This window comes from Megachile rotundata, chromosome 5, assembly GCF_050947335.1.
Source record: "Megachile rotundata isolate GNS110a chromosome 5, iyMegRotu1, whole genome shotgun sequence".
Lineage (NCBI taxonomy): Eukaryota > Metazoa > Arthropoda > Insecta > Hymenoptera > Megachilidae > Megachile > Megachile rotundata.
The window spans coordinates 16,346,922-16,364,586 of record NC_134987.1 but is presented as its reverse complement, the minus strand read 5'-3'; the positions used below and the strand labels follow the sequence as shown (position 1 = coordinate 16,364,586).

The window sequence follows — 17,665 nt, the reverse complement described above, 5'->3', positions numbered from 1 at the left end:
GCTCGAAACTCGATTACGGGGCTATACAGAAAAGACAGCGATGAAAAGCACGGAACCGAGCGGCTCTTGCAGTGGCCGTTGGCTCGTGAAAGCGGCCACGTTTCGTCGAGACCTCGACCACGAAAATACACTCGACGAAACCCGCGACTAAGCGGACCGAATGAAAGAAGATTTAATTGAAACGAGCCAGGGCTTGAATTGCGACCAACCTTTGCTCGCTACGCGACAGGTATATCGATTGAGCACCGCCATACAGAGCCACGGCCAGCCTTGCCTATGGCTTTAAACAGGCCACCGGAAGTGGAACGTTCAACCTTTAATCGGTTGTATCTCGAATATTTCCTGGTCGATACCTACGCTTCTTTCAATTAATTCCGGTAGTAATAATTTTTATTTGATGGTCGCATAATTTGCGACTGTAACATGCAGTTATTTGTTTCTTTGAAATATTACAGATTCCTGTGAAATTCACACGTTATTAAATTTGAAGCATCATCGTTGAAATAGGAATGTTATCGATTAATCGGCGCGAATTTGGAAACTGAACAGCTGATAAACGAATTTTTACGCAATTACAGGTTACAGATACGCGATATGTTTAACAGAGCATCCGTACGGATTTACCCGCGACCAGCTTATAACGAAGCTTACAACGTTATCGCGCCGCTCTATCTTTTATTTCGGAACGTTTACGAGCATTGCATTTCAGTGGAAATGAATACCGAGGATCGGTTACAACAATTGCTCTTTTGCTGCACACATCGGCAACGGTCGATGCGGTGCTATTCGGGTTTAATGCATCGACTGTAACACGGAATTTACTCGATTTCACTCCATGCAATCGACGATCTTTCCGCGTTTTCATTCTATTTTGCTATACAAAGGGGAAAAGCATTGACTGGCCGGTTTACTGAATCGAAATTCGCGTCCGAAATACAACGGATTGACGTGAAACGAAAACGAATTAATATGGACGGAAAATAGAAGCAGCTACCTATTAATTTTCATTCGAGCTCGCTGTATCAATATTATTCCTGCTTTATCGTTACATCAAAATTTCTCTTCCTTTCAACCTTTTGTGCGAACCTTCAAATGATGATCGAAATCTCAATAAAAGTTCAGGTTCTCTATGTCACTATTTAATCCATACTTTTTATTTGACTACATATAAATTATAATTTTCAAAGAAACGCTGCTGAGAGTTATGTCAGAATATCTTCAGAGCATTCAGTAATTTTTGGGGCGTAACAGCTGAAACCTGACAGTTGATCGAAGTCGTGCAGAGTTCCACCACGTGAAATTGTTGCACAGATCGATTTGTCAAAGGTGGAATGAATGAGAAACATAATAAGTAACGCGGAATTCTGTCGTTCAGTGAGAAAAAGTCATTCGGCGTCGTCTTTCAGCCATTATGGATCGCTCTTGTCGTGTCGATTTTCCGCAACATAATAGAAGAGCAAGGGAGGCGACACGCGGCTCCATGATTGAATGCCAGCGACGAAAAATAAACCAGGTCGACGAGCATGAAACTGTGCAACGTGATACCATTGTCCACCGAATAGAGAAGCATCCTCCGACCCTGCCACGCTGTGTCGTCCCGTGAAAAATGTCTCGCGTTGACGCAAATAAACTTCCTCACCTGGCAATGGATATACCTGTTCCACGTTTCCACCGTTGTTGACCCAGATCATCCTCTTTTCGTCCTTTTTGCTTGTCCTCCGATTCTTCGACCCTCGCGGTTATCTCCAACCATGTTATTTATAGAAATCTAGGACTTTGATCAAGTATTTCTGTTTCAACTAAACAACCACAAAGTTCCATGACTTATGTTGAAGATCGTGCTGTGCATAATTTAGCGCGTTTAAACTTTTCTGACACCTCACTCGACATTGGACTTATTTAGGTTAGCAAACTGTTCTATAGACTGTTAGATCACTGTGAAAATATCTGGTGAGACAAATGGTAACCTTCAATATTTTCCATCTCTTTCACTTGGTTTGGTCTAAACTAATTTTAGCCATCTTTCAAATCAGTGAGAAAACTCACTCTTAGTGAGTGGTTCTTACACCTCTTGCATACGATCTTGTATGTCGAAATAGAAAAATACGACTGTAGATCTAATACTTGAAAGGTTGCTACAAGTCGATTACATCTATGGCGGTAAAGTGTGGAAATGTAACGCGCGAAAAAGAGTAAAATGTCTTTCCGAGACTCATCAATCGAAGAAACTCATTTAGGGGGACACGATAAAGTTCGGCGTTAACACGTTGCCCGATTTGCGAGCTCCAGGATCCGATGGTAGTAAATAAACCGAGCAAAGTGTCGGTCTTATTCGTTGCTTTTCGCCCGTCCACTCTTTTTCCTATCCCACTGTTGGCCGGCCCCGACAATGAATCCCGTCCTGGTCGTGTAAAAAAGGAGAACGAGGACTAGGAAAAAATACGGCGGGACCCAAGTTCGTTCAACGGCGCCGAGAACTTCATCCAGCGACCGTCTTCTTCTTCCTCTTCTCGTATTTCCGTCCTGTTTCCTCTCGCCGCGTACTAGCTTTGTGTCCGCGCTACGTGTCTCCACACCTACTTCGTTGCCGCTGTCTCGTGAAAAGAGCGTCGACTAATTTCCGCCTGACGACCCAATTCCTTTTGCACTTGGTACACGATTTACCTCGTACCGCGTCCGACCGAGTCCGTAAATCGTGGACGATAAAGTCCACGACGATTTTTTCGGCTCCGATCGTGTAAACATCGGTTATCGCTCTTAAACTCGGTTCTTCAAACTCCTACGTCTGGATATATCATTCTGCTTTTGAATGTGATTTCATTCAAATAAAGTAACGTTGATTAAACTTCAGTTTCTGAATCCGAGACCATTTCAAAATTAGCTAAGAGAATTTGTCTTTGCTCTATAAAAGAGTGAAGTTTAAAAAGAATTGAAGTAGAAATTTAAAAATTTGCAAAATGTTGGTGAACGTTGCTGTGTAAATGATTTTCAGAACGAGTTATTTGAGCAGAGTACTTATCGCAATTTTCCTTTGCATGTTTTTATATAATTGGCTGTTTAGCCCAGTTTGCGTACGGCGGTTAAACGCGTTGTCATTCATGGTCAGTCAGTCGGAAGCGGTACAATCGTAACGTCAGAGGCCGCGTTAGAAAAGCGTGAAAGAAAGAGAACGTAAGTAGGGAAACAATAATCTTCGGGGTGCCGTGCACGCGTGTTTGACAGCTGACGGATTACAGAGCGGGAATTCGTGGACGAGGGAAGAAGGGGTAGAACTCATTGAACAAACGGCGAGCTAGTGTGAATGACCTTGCTGCTTATTGCTCGCCAGTCCAACGGGTTGACAGCGGATATGCAAATCCGCTCATAGCCTGTCAGAGCCTGTTCTTCCGTCTCGCTTCCTCCTCTCCCCTTATTTCTCGCACAACCCGCCAACGCTGAAACCCGTTTCTACGACCGATGAGTTCCTCGGCGAAACCGGGACTCGCACAATGCCCGAAGAGAATCGTCCGCTACTGCACTACAGTTATCTCACTGGATTAGGGCTATTGATTTGAATACCGCAGCTTCGTTTTCTGAGTCGGATGACGCGATGACAATGCTCACTTTTCACTATCCAATCGCTGATCCCTACATGCTTCATTAGTCTACTTCAAGGTCTCAAAAGTACATAGGACTCTAAGAATCTGCAAACTCATACCATTATTGAATTACAAAGTTCACAGAATTTTGATGTTGAAGTTTAATGGATCTTGGTGTCTTGAGATGTTAGTCACGAAGTTTCAAGGTTGCAAAATTTGAAAATTGTCTACAAGTCGCAAACTTTCAGAATACTGATGTCTACAAAGTTTCATAGCCTCAAAACTATGCAATTCATGAAGCTGTAAAGTTACGGTGTTTCTAAGGATCTAAAGTTGCAAATCCCAAAGGTTCAAACTTTCAAAACAATTACCAAAACGCAAGAGTCTAAAAATTCTCAAAATTTCAACATCAAAGTCCCAACATCAAAATCTCTGGATTATGAACTTCGTCCCCAGAAGCAAGAATCCAATGGCGTCTCTGTTGGACAGTCACGAATTGGCCGGTTTCGAGTCGGAAACGAGCGGAACAATGTTGAAGATAAAAGTAAAACGTCGGATCGAGAAACGGGCGGAGAAGAAGCCTCGTACACGGCGTAAATTCATTCATGGAAAAGAAACTGAGCAGAGAGAGGCCGAGAGAGAGCCTATGCACGGAGTCACGATGTCCGCCCACGGTTTCTCGTGCCATTCACGAGGAACGAGGCGCGTGAATGAAAACGCGCCTGCGTAAGTCTGACCCGTAAGCTTGTGTCTACGTGTAAATACGTGTGTACAAGTCTCGAACGCTGCATCAACGAATATATTCTCCAGTCTGCTTTCGATTTCGAATTTCCATGAAAGGAATAATGAAACGTGATGAGGACGAAGTATCTTTAGAGGCTGGTTCTCGGTCGGGGTAGTAAAATCATGTTAAATTATAATTAAATGAGATCTTCGATGTGGAATTGATTATGTAATGATAGATTATGTAAGGATTTTTTATCTCGTAATCTCCCAAATGTCCCAAATTCCCAATCTTCCATAGTCCCAAGCTCCCAAAGTTCCAATCTCCCAAGTTCCCAATCTCCCAAATTCCCAATCTCCCAAATTCCCAATCTCCCAAATTCCCAATCTCCCAAATTCCCAATCTTTCAAATTTCCGATCTCCCAAATTCCCAATCTCCCAAATTCCCAATCTTTCAAATTTCCAATCTCCCAAAGTCCCAAGCTCCCAAAGTCCCAATCTCCCAAATTCCCAATCTTCCAAAGTCCTAAGCTCCCAAAGTTCCAATCTCCCAAGTTCCCAATCTCCCAAATTCCCAATCTCCCAAATTCCCAATCTCCCAAATTCCCAATCTCCCAAATTCCCAATCTCCCAAATTCCCAATCTCCCAAATTCCCAATCTCCCAAATTCCCAATCTCCCAAATTCCCAATCTTTCAAATTTCCGATCTCCCAAATTCCCAATCTCCCAAATTCCCAATCTTTCAAATTTCCAATCTCCCAAAGTCCCAAGCTCTCAAAGTCCCAAGCTCCCAAAGTCCCAATCTCCCAAATTCCCAATCTCCCAAATTCCCAATCTCCCAAATTCCCAATCTCCCAAATTCCCAATCTCCCAAATTCCCAATCTCCCAAATTCCCAATCTCCCAAATTCCCAATCTTTCAAATTTCCAATCTCCCAAAGTCCCAAGCTCTCAAAGTCCCAAGCTCCCAAAGTCCCAATCTCCCAAAGTCCCAAACTCCCAAGTTCCCAATCTCCCAAATTCCCAATCTCCCAAGTTCCCAAACTCCCAAGTTCCCAATCTCCCAAATTCCCAATCTCCCAAATTCCCAATCTCCCAAATTCCCAATCTCCCAAAGTCCCAAGCTCCCAAGTTCCCAATCTCCCAAATTCCCAATCTCCCAAATTCCGAATCTCCCAAATTCCCAATCTCCCAAATTCCCAATCTCCCAAATTCCCAATCTCCCAAATTCCCAATCTCCCAAATTCCCAATCTCCCAAATTCCCAATCTCCCAATCTCCCAAATTCCCAAATCCCCAAATCCCCAAATCCCCAAATTCCCAAATCCCCAAAACCCCAAATCCAAATAATATATGAAACGTCCTCCACATGTCCCTGTTAGCCAATTTCTCATCTCCGCATAGCACATATTTTCACCCCTGTTGAAACTTGCCACCGATTTGCGATGTTTCGCGGAAAATTCGGAGTCAAGCGGAAAAAGCCTGTAAACAATCCAGTCGTGATGTATCTATCACAGAAGTTTCGATGGAAATGTTGGGAAACTTTTATGCGGATTTTGACATTGTTTCCCGGTGTATCCATTTATGCATTGCTTGTGGATACCAGAGAGGTCCGCCTTATGCGATGGTGTCATCGATCATTTGTTCGAGGCGGGTTAACTTGTTCGGGGTTTTAATGGAAGAAGGCCATTTCTCGAGAGAAATAAGAGTTCGCGGATGGACATAATGTGGTTAGAACTTGTCAGAGAGTTATATACCGCGTTTTATTGAATTCTTTGCACAACTGGAACTGCAGACTCTTTCTTTATCGCATCTCGTGCGGTCATGATATAGTGTCCGTGATCGATCGGTTAATACTCAATCTATTTCTTGTTGACATTGTGCATGTTTATGATGTATTGAAATATGCAAGATGTATCTAGAACATCAAAGTATATTTTTGGAAAGTATAAACTTGTGGTATATGATTTGCATAATTTATGTTTGCTTTGAAATCTTTGATACGTCATATGTGCATAAACATCCATAGAGTATGTTAAATAATTTTACCTTGATGACCACATATTTCGTAGAATGTATCGGTTTTATTAAAGTAAGTCAATTGGTTTTGACAGTGTCTGTTACATAATTTGTACGATACCGTAACAGTAAACGATAATATGAAAATGCACACGTCGAACAATCGAAGAAAAATGGAACGGTAAGTCATTAACGATGAAAACCGTATCAATCAGTTTCCAATGATAAATCGTGGGCGTTAAAGAGTCTTTTAACACGTTCCCGTCAGACTGGTTTACAAGCGGTCTTGTAGGTGTATAGATTACAAGCAATTTCATCCATGAAGGAGCACCACTTCCAACCACTTGAAAATTTCATAGTTGAGCAAATCGCCTTGTGTAGTAACTATTCCATAATTACTCGGAATTATCCGCTATCTGTCATCTTTCATCCTCATCTGTCAGATAGCATTAAGGTAAATTAGACAGTCAGATTAACTCCTACGAGTTAACGTCTTCTAATTTCAATCAGAGTTCCTTGCACGAGTCCTTGCTACGTGTCGAAACTCGACAACTAGACAGATACTTCCTCTTTCGAGGCTCCACTTTCTCCTCGCCTTACATCCTCATTTTGCACGCATTCAACGAGCTCGTTTCGGATGATCTGATCCCATGGGACACGATATTCTCAAACACCGTCGAATACGGGCGTATCGACTTTATGTAACTCTACGACGAGAAATAACTATTCCTTCGAGATTACTTAGCTTCAAAAACATAGGTTTTAATTAGGTATACTTAGTACGTGCAAATATTGGAGTATTTCTAAGCGTCTATTTTTAAATAGAGGAGCTTTCTGAGATAAAAGTCTTCCGTCTCTTTTGAAAAACCCAGAAGAGAAGAGATTCCAGGTTCTAAATCGAAGGTAAATACTAGGAAATTCTTTTTCCAGTCTTTATCCTTAGTGCCCTACGTTGCGTTTTAATCTAAATCAAGCTCGCAACAGAACGAATCCCGACGCTTATCAACGCCCGCGCGTTCAGCTCGGGGCAAAGAGTTCCTCGCGCAACTCGACGAATCCAGGAAACGAATGTCCGCAGTTTTCATTACACGGTCGGCTTAGTCCGGGATTAAACGCATCTTCCTTCGTTGGTGTTTGTCGACGGGAAAGTCGTAGCGGTCGACACTCTCGCCTAAACCAGCTTTAATTATCAAAGTCTCGGAGTGTGTCGAACTAAACTGCCAGTCGCAATTACTCGCTTTGACACGTGTGCCGTGACAACGCTACTCTTTGCCGTCTCTAATCCCTCGTTACCTCTATGTATTCGCTCGATATTGTCCCGCGAGGTTTCATTACATGGCTGGTTTGTCAACGCAAACAGGCCATTGTGCGACCATGACGCTGCCACGACCTCTTTAATCGGGAAACAGTGACCGAGCAGACAGTCTTCTGCAACTACCGCGTCACGATGCTCTCTCACGGGACCCGTGAGCTGCATTACGTATACTTGCTGGCTACGGCAAAATGGAGACGGCTACAGATTTTCAGACATTCAAACTTTTAGAACTGTTAGAAATTTTCGGATTCTACTATGTGATTTAGAGATTTTCTAATTCTTGATATGTTTGAGATCCGAGGTCCCATATGTTCAAATTTTTGATGTGTAGTTTATAAATTGATCAATTTTCAGACTTCTAAATTTTATCATTTTATCATTAACATGATATGAAAAGCATATTATGTTTTTGAACATAATAGGTTCAATCAATATCATGTTCATATCATGTCATGTTCAATCACATATCACATATCATGTTTAAGTTCATGTCATGTTTGATATGTATCAAACACATCAATAGCTAAATTCTCAGACCTAATTCATAAATTCCTTGATTTCTCTAAAGTGCAAAATAATTTTAAATTCTTAGATATGAAAGATCGAGATCCACAAATTATTAGTCTCTCAAGTCTCTGGAGCCTCGACCCTAATCTCTGGAATCTCTAGGTCTTTGAAACCTTAGATGTCCAAATCCGTAGATCTTTATATCTGTACACTCATAAATTTTTAAATCCCTGAAACCCTATAGACATCCAATCTCTACATTCTCGTATCCTTACATCTGGAATACCTAGAGTCTTGAATACCTAGACCCCCAAATATATAAAGCGCCAAATACCTAGAATGCTGAATACCTAGCCCCCAAATTCCTTGACTCCTGAATCTCTAGTCCCGATATTCCAAAGTTCCAGTATAACCAAAGTCCCAAGCTCCCAAAATCTCAAGCTCTCAAAGTCCCAAACTCCAAAAGTCCCAAGCTCCCAAAGTCCCAAACTCCCAAATTCCCAATCTCCCAAATTCCCAATCTCTCAAATTCCCAATCTCTCAATGTCCCAACCTCCCAAAGTTCCAAGCTCCCAAAGTCCTAAGCTTCCAAAGTCCCAAGCTCCCAAAGTCCCAAGCTCCCAAAGTCCTAAGCTTCCAAAGTCCCAAGCTCCCAAAGTCCCAAGCTCCCAAAGTCCCAAACTCCCAATGTCCCAAGCTCCCAAAGTTCCAAGCTCCCAAAGTCCCAAACTCCCAATGTCCCAAGCTCCCAAAGTCCCAAGCTCCCAAAGTCCCAAGCTCCCAAAGTCCCAAGCTCCCAAAGTTCCAATTTCCGAAATTCCCAATCTCCCAAATTCCCAATCTCCCAAATTCCCAATCTCCCAAATTCCCAATCTCCCAAAGTCCCAAGCTCCCAAAGTCCCAAGCTCCCAAAGTCCCAAACTCCCAATGTCCCAAGCTCCCAAAGTTCCAAGCTCCCAAAGTCCCAAACTCCCAATGTCCCAAGCTCCCAAAGTCCCAAGCTCCCAAAGTCCCAAGCTCCCAAAGTCCCAAGCTCCCAAAGTCCCAAGCTCCCAAAGTCCCAAGCTCCCAAAGTCCCAAGCTCCCAAAGTCCCAAGCTCCCAAAGTCCCAAGCTCCCAAAGTCCCAAGCTCCCAAATTCCCAATCTCCCAAAGTCCCAAGCTCCCAATCTCCCAAATTCCCAAATCCCCAAATCTCCAAATCTCCAAATCTCCAAATCTCCAAATCCCCAAATCCCCAAATCTCCAACCTTCCACCTTAAACCCTAAATACACAAATTCCCAAATACCTAACTCCCAAATTTCCAAATACCCCACCAAAAACCTAGAATCCTTGCGTTTCTCCAAAATTGAAGCTAAATAACTGTAGCTAACCAAACGACGTCCAGAAAAGAGTGTTTCGGTCTCCATAAAAGAACCGTACGCGGGCGCAATAAAGGACGGGCAGCGTTCTCGCGGCAGGATCGCGTATTTTGCGGTACGGATAGAATCTCGCCGCTAGTCCGTCGTCAGTCGGGAGAAAAAACGGAAAGGAAAAACATGAGAAACGCGTGGAGAAACCACGGTAAACAGTCGGCAAAATAGTTCCTCGCCGCTCGGTTGACCGCAGGCTACACTGTGAACGTCGCTTTTCCGCGCTTCTCGTTCTCGCTTTCGCGATAACAGCCACGACCTCGCCGGGATATACGCATCGGGCTGGGATTTTTTTCGGGACGATGGATGGGGACTTCGTCGAGGTTCGCTGCAAACGAAATTGTCGAGCTGGAAATTATGGGAAACGCGTGTTGGTTGCGGTTGAAGCTCGTATTCTTCGTATAAATCTCGAAGAACGCTGTCACGTCGTTTCTGCACGATTTTCTGTACGTGCATTTTGCTTTCGTATTTTAATGCGTGAATGGTTCGTACGCGATTTTTTCTAACATAGATGTTGTCTGTAAATATTGTACTATTTTCATGAATGTTATTTAGTAACGTGACTGAATGAAGAAATGGGATTAAAGGATTGTGATCAAGGTCAAGTGTTTTGGGGTAGTAATTAAAATTGTCCATCGAGCTTGAAATTAGAGTCAGTAATTTATTCTACAGTATTGTACTACGTATTTTTTTCTGACCTCCATTCACACTATACAACTTCGTTAATTACGACTTCGTTCTCGAAACTTAATTAACAACTTCGTTCTTGAAAACACTTCGTTCTTGCGACATACCTTGATGTACATAAACTTCTACCATAAAATGTAACAAAATAAGTTTCATGGAAATTACAGTCAAGTGCCATTCTACAAATGCAAATCATCCCTGAAAAAGTAAACCGTATTGCCTATAAACCGTCGGCAGAAACATCAAACGTAAATGTAACAAGTCGTTCCGCTAATACCGAAATTGTCAGTGAATCATCATGTTGTAGAAGGAGATTTTCACATTCAATAAATCCGCCGTAAATCCAGTTAGAATTCTAACCGAACACCGAAACCCTCTTCCAAAAGAACACTTAACTCGGCTACCCTGCACAATTTCAACAGTAGTAACAAACTTATCAAACTACACGAGTTGCCCGGATGTTCTCCAAACTTGTTCAGACATTTACCAGTCTCTTCCGCGTTTCTCGTTTTCATCGTTACTGCCATCGTTCCGGGGTTCAAGACGAAATTAATTCCTTTTTTCCCCTCGACGAAATCGCCTTAATTGAAGTGTGCCGGATCCGGAAGTTGCGAACAGGGCGCAATGTGCATCGGACGAGGTTGCATTTCTCGAGCCTCACCTGCTACCAGCTTTCTGACTTGATTGTCAATGACGTTAAGTCAACGTTCCTAGAATTAGACGTCGTGACATCCGACTATTTCTCACCCTTCTTTGCTAATTCGTTGTAAACCCAATTAGACTAAGGGCGTTGGAAAATTTATAGCAAGTGCTATGTTCAGAGAATTGCGATGGAGTTTGAAAACGAGTGTATTGACTGAGTCATGTATTTAGAGATACTATTTCAATTAGGTGTTGAATTAAAATTTTGTAAGTTTCGGAGCTTTTCCATGGGGTGAATAACTAGAAACTTAACTCTGAAATAGAGAACAACCCGAAACTGGGATCCAACTTATCTAATTTAACTTAGTCCATCCCTTTTTATTCACCCCCGATTTCAATGCGTTACAATACAACGATAACACCCTTTAATTTAACCAATGAATTTTCTAACATCTTGCAATTACGAAAGCGTTTAATATCGAATAGGTGTTTGTTATTTTAGTATTTATGAGGAGAATTCCACAAGTGCTCCGTAAAATATTCGATGCAATCTATTAATTATATTGTACGGTAATACATTTGTTGAACTTCCTTATGGTAAACAGGAATTCATTACATAATTTCGCTTCAATTTCATACGAATTGTTCTGTTCTCGATGTAATTACGTCGAGCAATTTCATAACTTTCTGTATATTTTGTTGGGCTACGTTAATGGGACAATGATAAATTAACCGCGAGTCGAGGAGAATTACGCGGAAAGATAATTGTCGTGTAAATGGTTAATGTATTTTGTCTCCCGTTGCACGAGAAGTTATGCGATCTCACGTGAGATACCGTAATTGTTTCGATAACAGATAACGAAATAATCAATCTGCAGATAACGAACAGTGCACATCTATAGCTCCGTGTACCAAAAATGGGAACGTATTTGTTTCGCCGGAACAACCGCAGTTTTTGTGTATATTTAATTAACCGCTATGTTCTTCTTGTGTTCCTAAAATTTAATTAAAAAGGGGGAGGTCTTTTTATTTCTGAATTTCACGTTACGGTTTTTCTCTTTCAACATCGTTTATCACACGTCTTCATGAAATAATGCTTACCGAGGCAAACCTGACCACTTTACGAAACAATCTCGTATAATTAACGTTCTATTGCGGTAATATGTTTCCCCGGTTAAACGTGAATTTCACGAAAACAGTTTCGCGTAAGATTCATAATTCTACGCCGTGCGTTTCCGTTCTTTACATACTTCACTATTTCATCGCGTTCTATGCAACTTAATGCCACTTTTATCGACCTTCGCATTAATCACTTTTCTTAATATGCAACGTTCAAAACCGTGATAGTGCACACACACAAAATAATTAACACCAAACCTACCAGCATATAATGTGTATTTAATTTGAAATTAAAAGTGAAGTTCAAAAATAAATAAACGATGAAACATAAATTAGTATATTTATTCTTTATCTTGATAAACAATTCTGATTTCAAGGAATGTATTTTAACAAAATGTGCACCTTATAATAAGAAACTTGTGCAGCAATTTGACCAGTTTGGTAGTTTTAGTGTTAAACAAATCATTTCTCAAGTTAAAGTCAAATTCATGAAATCTTATAAATCAAGACATTGATTTGAAGACTAAAATTGTCCAGTTAAATATCTATTTTGTGGATGATCCTAAAATAAATCATGTAGCAAGAGATCACATTGTTCTATTTTACATGACATTATAAAAATGAGTTCTCTAAAATTACCGTGTCGTTCAACGCGTTAAAATTTCACGTTAATCCAGGATCTTCGAAGGACGAGTTAACTCGTCCAGTTAAAACAACGAGCCGTAAATAGACGCGTAAAAGCGAACGGCGAAACGGCAAGTTGGCTGCGAAACACAACGGCATGTTTAAAAGTGTGAGCAGGCTAGTCACGGAAATCGAGATAGCCGGCCAACTTCATCGTACATCACGCCGGCCCATTTATCAACGAGATTTACATAAACTGATGGCGGTTCGCGGCCAGAGGATTTTAATTAAAACGATGACGCTCTTCATTTCAGCGTGGCGAGCGTGTATCTAGCGGCGACCGTGGGCTTGCATAACCGCTTCTTCTTTTCTCCATTATGCCTTCGTTAAACGTCGAAAAAGCAGCGAACATCGACGGCGGCCCGGAAAAAAGCCAGGAAATTTCGTCGACAGTTCGATTCGTTTCTAACAAATGAACAGAGCGCGTTTTAAGCGCATCCCATAAATCAAGCCTTCATCTTCTTCCCCCGAAATGAAATTCAAGGGGTCGTTCTGAAATGAATTAACCACTGACCCACAAACGCTCGTCTTTCTTCGCCGCTGAATCTCCACGAAAATCACTTTTCATTCGTTTGAATTTATCACCGCATTCTACTTCGGGAAATAATTTACTGATTACTCGTGTAAGGATATTTTCTATGAATTGCACATGTGGTAATCGTTTCAGAAGAGTAAATTTGTTCACGAAAGAGAACTTTGCATACAAATATGCTAATGCACCTAAGAATCTACAGATATAAACCTCATCCTTAAAATTGAAAAAGGAGAAAGAGGATAGTCGGATTCGATAACGTAAATGCGACGAGTAAAAGCTCGTGTACCTGTTCACGTGTTCGTGAGCATAAGTTTCTGATAGGCGTATCGAAGCAGCTCCACGATTCCGCCTCGCGTTTGCGTACGTCGCGGCGTCATCGAGGTATGCAGATCTCATGTACCAGGCTGCCTTTAAGTGCCGCGTAATTCAGTCCGGAACCTCTGACCCCCGGCATCTCTTCTCTCTTCTTTTTCCCCCGTCTTCTTTGTCCATTTCCTCCAGCGCTCCCGTTCGTTTTCCTTTCTTTCTAACCGTGAAAAACGGGTCTGATTTGCGTACGCTGTCCGTGTGTCACGAGCTCGCGTTTCAAACGAACCGTCCGTTTTTGGCGAGCTACAATTTGTCTCGCGCGAGATATATACTTTTTCGTCCGGGAGTTCGATCCGGAGACCGATACGAACGTACCGTGTAAGATCGTTTCCGAACGGGGTCGTGCATCGCATGCCAAATGATTTATCGCCGGGACGTGCCAACATCCTTTCGATGTTCCCTTTGCCGAGAAGATTCGGACGGTTGCCGCGTTTACGATTGCGTTGTTTTTTTTTTTTTTTTATAAGAAATCTTTCCGTCCGAGATACTCGCAAATTGATATTCGATGCTCGTATATTCGAGTTCGAGAGGATAAATTGTTCATAATCGTCCAATTGAATAAGCACCGGAGCGAGAATAAGTTTTGTGCAAATCGAAACAAACGACTAAATTGTGAAAGGGTACGTTCGCCGGAATCAATGCTATCGAAAAAGGTCGACAAACGAGAAATTTCGAAAGCAAGACACGATTGTGGAGGCTCGCGAACTCGAACACGTCGATACAACCGGGCGCCTGCTACCGATTGCGCGTGATATATCATGCGTGTAATTATAAGTACAACCGCGTTGTGTTCGATCCGAGCAAACCAGTTTTTTCAATGTGCATTTTGCATTTTAAACCGCACGCCACAGTCTGCACGGTCCATTCGGGAAATCAAACCCAGCGAGCACCGTGTACAACCGTCAGCTTGTCGTCGGGCTGCGCTTAACGCGAAATTGATATTGCCCGCAGATAACTCCAGATATAAACAGATAATAAATCAATATCGACGTTTCATTTCAAATTTCATTCTCTTTTTGCGAACTTTAGGAGTAAGTTCTGTGAGCAATATATTTTGAGGATACAACAGATTAACATGTTTGAAGTCTGAATACATCTGACACCTATCGATTTTATAGCTCCATGACGCCTTGTTTTATCGCAGCCATTTATATAATCGACTCAGTGATTTTCATGGACCTTTATTACATAGTAGGCACTAGTTGATTGCCACATCTGTACGTTATACCATGTACGTGGCATGCAGTATCCACACTCCAGTATGTGAAGAATAATTGCTCACATATGAATGTTTATATGCAATTTCAAGACTCGTACCGCAAGGCTATTTACAGAAATCTCGTTACAATTACTTCCTAGTAGAAACGGAAACATAAATAGCAACGAGGTCAGGAGAAGGTAAAAACGTGACGACGGAAGAAGATCAGATAGACGAGAAAGAAGGGACAGGATAATAGAGATAGGACTGTGGATAAGGAAAGGGTAAGCCGTATCAATCATGGCTGGGCCAACGCGATCAACTGATTTGCACACTCGATAGGACGCTTGCTTGCTTGCTTCCTGATGGCTGTTTGCAAAGGATCGAAGCGTAGCCGTGAAATTCTAAGGCTCTGTATTATCGAGCCGCGGCAAGCGAGTTCGACGTGTCGTCAAAAGCTTTATTCAAGCGTGGCTTTTTGAGATAAAGCCACTCTCGCGAGAATACGGCCCGGTAACAAGGAGTCGTGGTTGTTTCGAAAGAACGGTGACGAACAATCCGAAAAAGAGGACAGTACCGAAAACTGTTCTCTCGCGATGTTTCTGTGCAATTTTTGTCCCGAAATTTCAATCGATCAAGCGATTGTTAATGTTTGACAACGAGCGAAACGAGTTAACTCGTCTGTCGAATGAAATATTCGCCAATATTCGGTTTTGACGAATCTCCAATTTTTCGTTCTATATAATGCTACGTGACGTCATATTATTATTTCGAAACCGTGTACACGCGAGGAAGAACAAAACCCGGTTTATTTACGTTTATTATTCGCGGAATCATTGTTTGATGACCATTGTCACAGATTCGTGAAAAAGGAGATGAAATTCCAGGCGATGCTACACGGGTTCGTTAGTTGCTCAATGAAGGCTTAATAGCTGACCCATTCGACCGTTCGCTCGGATATTTTGCAGGTGGTTCCATAGAACGTTCGATGTTGCAGATTATCGATACTTCGGCCAACAGATTTCCGTATAATGAGAAATTCGGATAAACGATGCATCGATAATCGAGATCGAGCCGCGATAATACGAGTGAAAAGCTTTCCCATGGAACTGCAGGTCCGCCGGCAAAAACGTCGCACTATTTTCGTTCGCGTTTCAATCTCCTCGTTCTCCGACGTGTTTTGTAAAACAATAAACCTATGTGCTTACGCAAACATTAGATCGATGTACGTGCATACACAGATTTTATTGCAGACTAGTTTGCAACGGATCCAGAATACATTTTCTAGTCTAGAACCTCTGAGTCCAGAATAAATTTCAAAGTCCAGAATAAATTTCGAAGTCTAGAATTAATTTCAAAGTCCAAACTAATTTTCAAAGTCTAGAATTAATTTCAAAGTCCAGAATAAATTTCAAAGTCTAGAATTAATTTCAAAGTCCAGAATTAATTTTCAAGTCTAGAATAAATTTCAAAGTCCAGAATAATTTTCAAGTCTAAAATAAATTTCTAAGTCCAGGAATTTCTAAGCTTGGGAATTTCTGAATTAAATGTAGAACTCTTTTACCTATCAAGTGAAATCAGAATAAATTTCAAAGAAGCAACTCGATAGGTAGCCTCTGGTTATTTGCCTAATTGGATCATCACGCTTGTCGAACGAAATCCGTAAATATTCGTGATAGTTAATCCACGAAACAGGAATACTTGGCATCGAGGCGAATCAACGTTACGTGTGTGCACACACTTCACATACCATAACCGTGCGTGAAGTATCAGAGCGTCAGATCGTAGTTTGCTACTCTTAATCGGATGATCTTTCAGGGTTGTACTCGCGTTACAAGCTGCACGCAACTCGTACCGGGTATTCGTCTTTGAAAAGTGGTTACATTAACCACCTTCCATCGGTTAATGCGTCGTTCCACGAGGACATCTGCAAAAATAGAGCATTTTTTAATACGACACTGGGTCACGTTACGAAGTCGGTTCTTGTTCGAGGATACATGGTGGAGGTTGCGGTTAGTCGCTTGTATTGATGCATCGGTATGCCTTGCACAAAGTTGAAGCACGATTTATCGATTTATCTCATCCTGATTAATCGATTTTGTATTATGTTGTTAATCGACGATGTTTCGGTTTGCGAAAGTAAACGATACAGAGATGTGTTTCTGAATCATAATGGATGATTAATATCATAACGAGCGCATGTTTTATGGGATCGATAAATCTTGCAATTATATTGTATACAGGTTTTGGAGAATTTATATCTTCACAAAATTAACTGGTTGCAAGGAGCGTTTAAGGTAGATTACAGAAACTGGAAATGAGAAAAAATACCGAAGTAATAAGTTAGTTATCAAAATCATACGCGTTGTCGATTGCCGAGTGCTACAATATTGCGTTCTACTGTTCTATAATTTTTTGCAAGTACATAATGATATAATATAAAAATATGCTGTCACATCATGCATGTCAGTCAACTGATTGATTTACAATTTATGAAGACTTGCAATGAATGTTTCCAATGGTAGAAACGTTTACACGGCAGAAATTTCGAGGGGCGTAATTTTCGTAGCGGCTTTGAAAGCGCCGGACGTCGTTCGTATCCGGTTCAATAAGAAATTTCTCAATTACAGGAAGTTAGACGACGTATCTGGGACGATCGGTACCGCAAGAAACCGGCCCCGCCACGAACCACGGGCTTAAACGGTTAATGAAACGAAACGAAAGTATCGCAATTTAATGGAAATCAACGAAACGAACGCCGCTTTTGTACCGAAGCTTATGAATAATTCAAAACGCCATTCATGCGTCGGTGTTCTTTGCATAAGAATGCACAAATCTGATCATTAATTAATCGTATCTTCGAGGAAGTTTGTTTTAT

The 17,665-nt window shown here is 41.6% G+C and overlaps 1 protein-coding gene across 8 annotated transcripts in view; it reads left to right on the top strand.

Moving 5' to 3' along the window:
* kug (FAT atypical cadherin kugelei) overlaps window positions 1–17,665 on the top strand; it is a 420,874-nt gene that overhangs the window by 196,405 nt on the left and 206,804 nt on the right. The gene's annotated exons all lie outside the window — the stretch shown is intronic.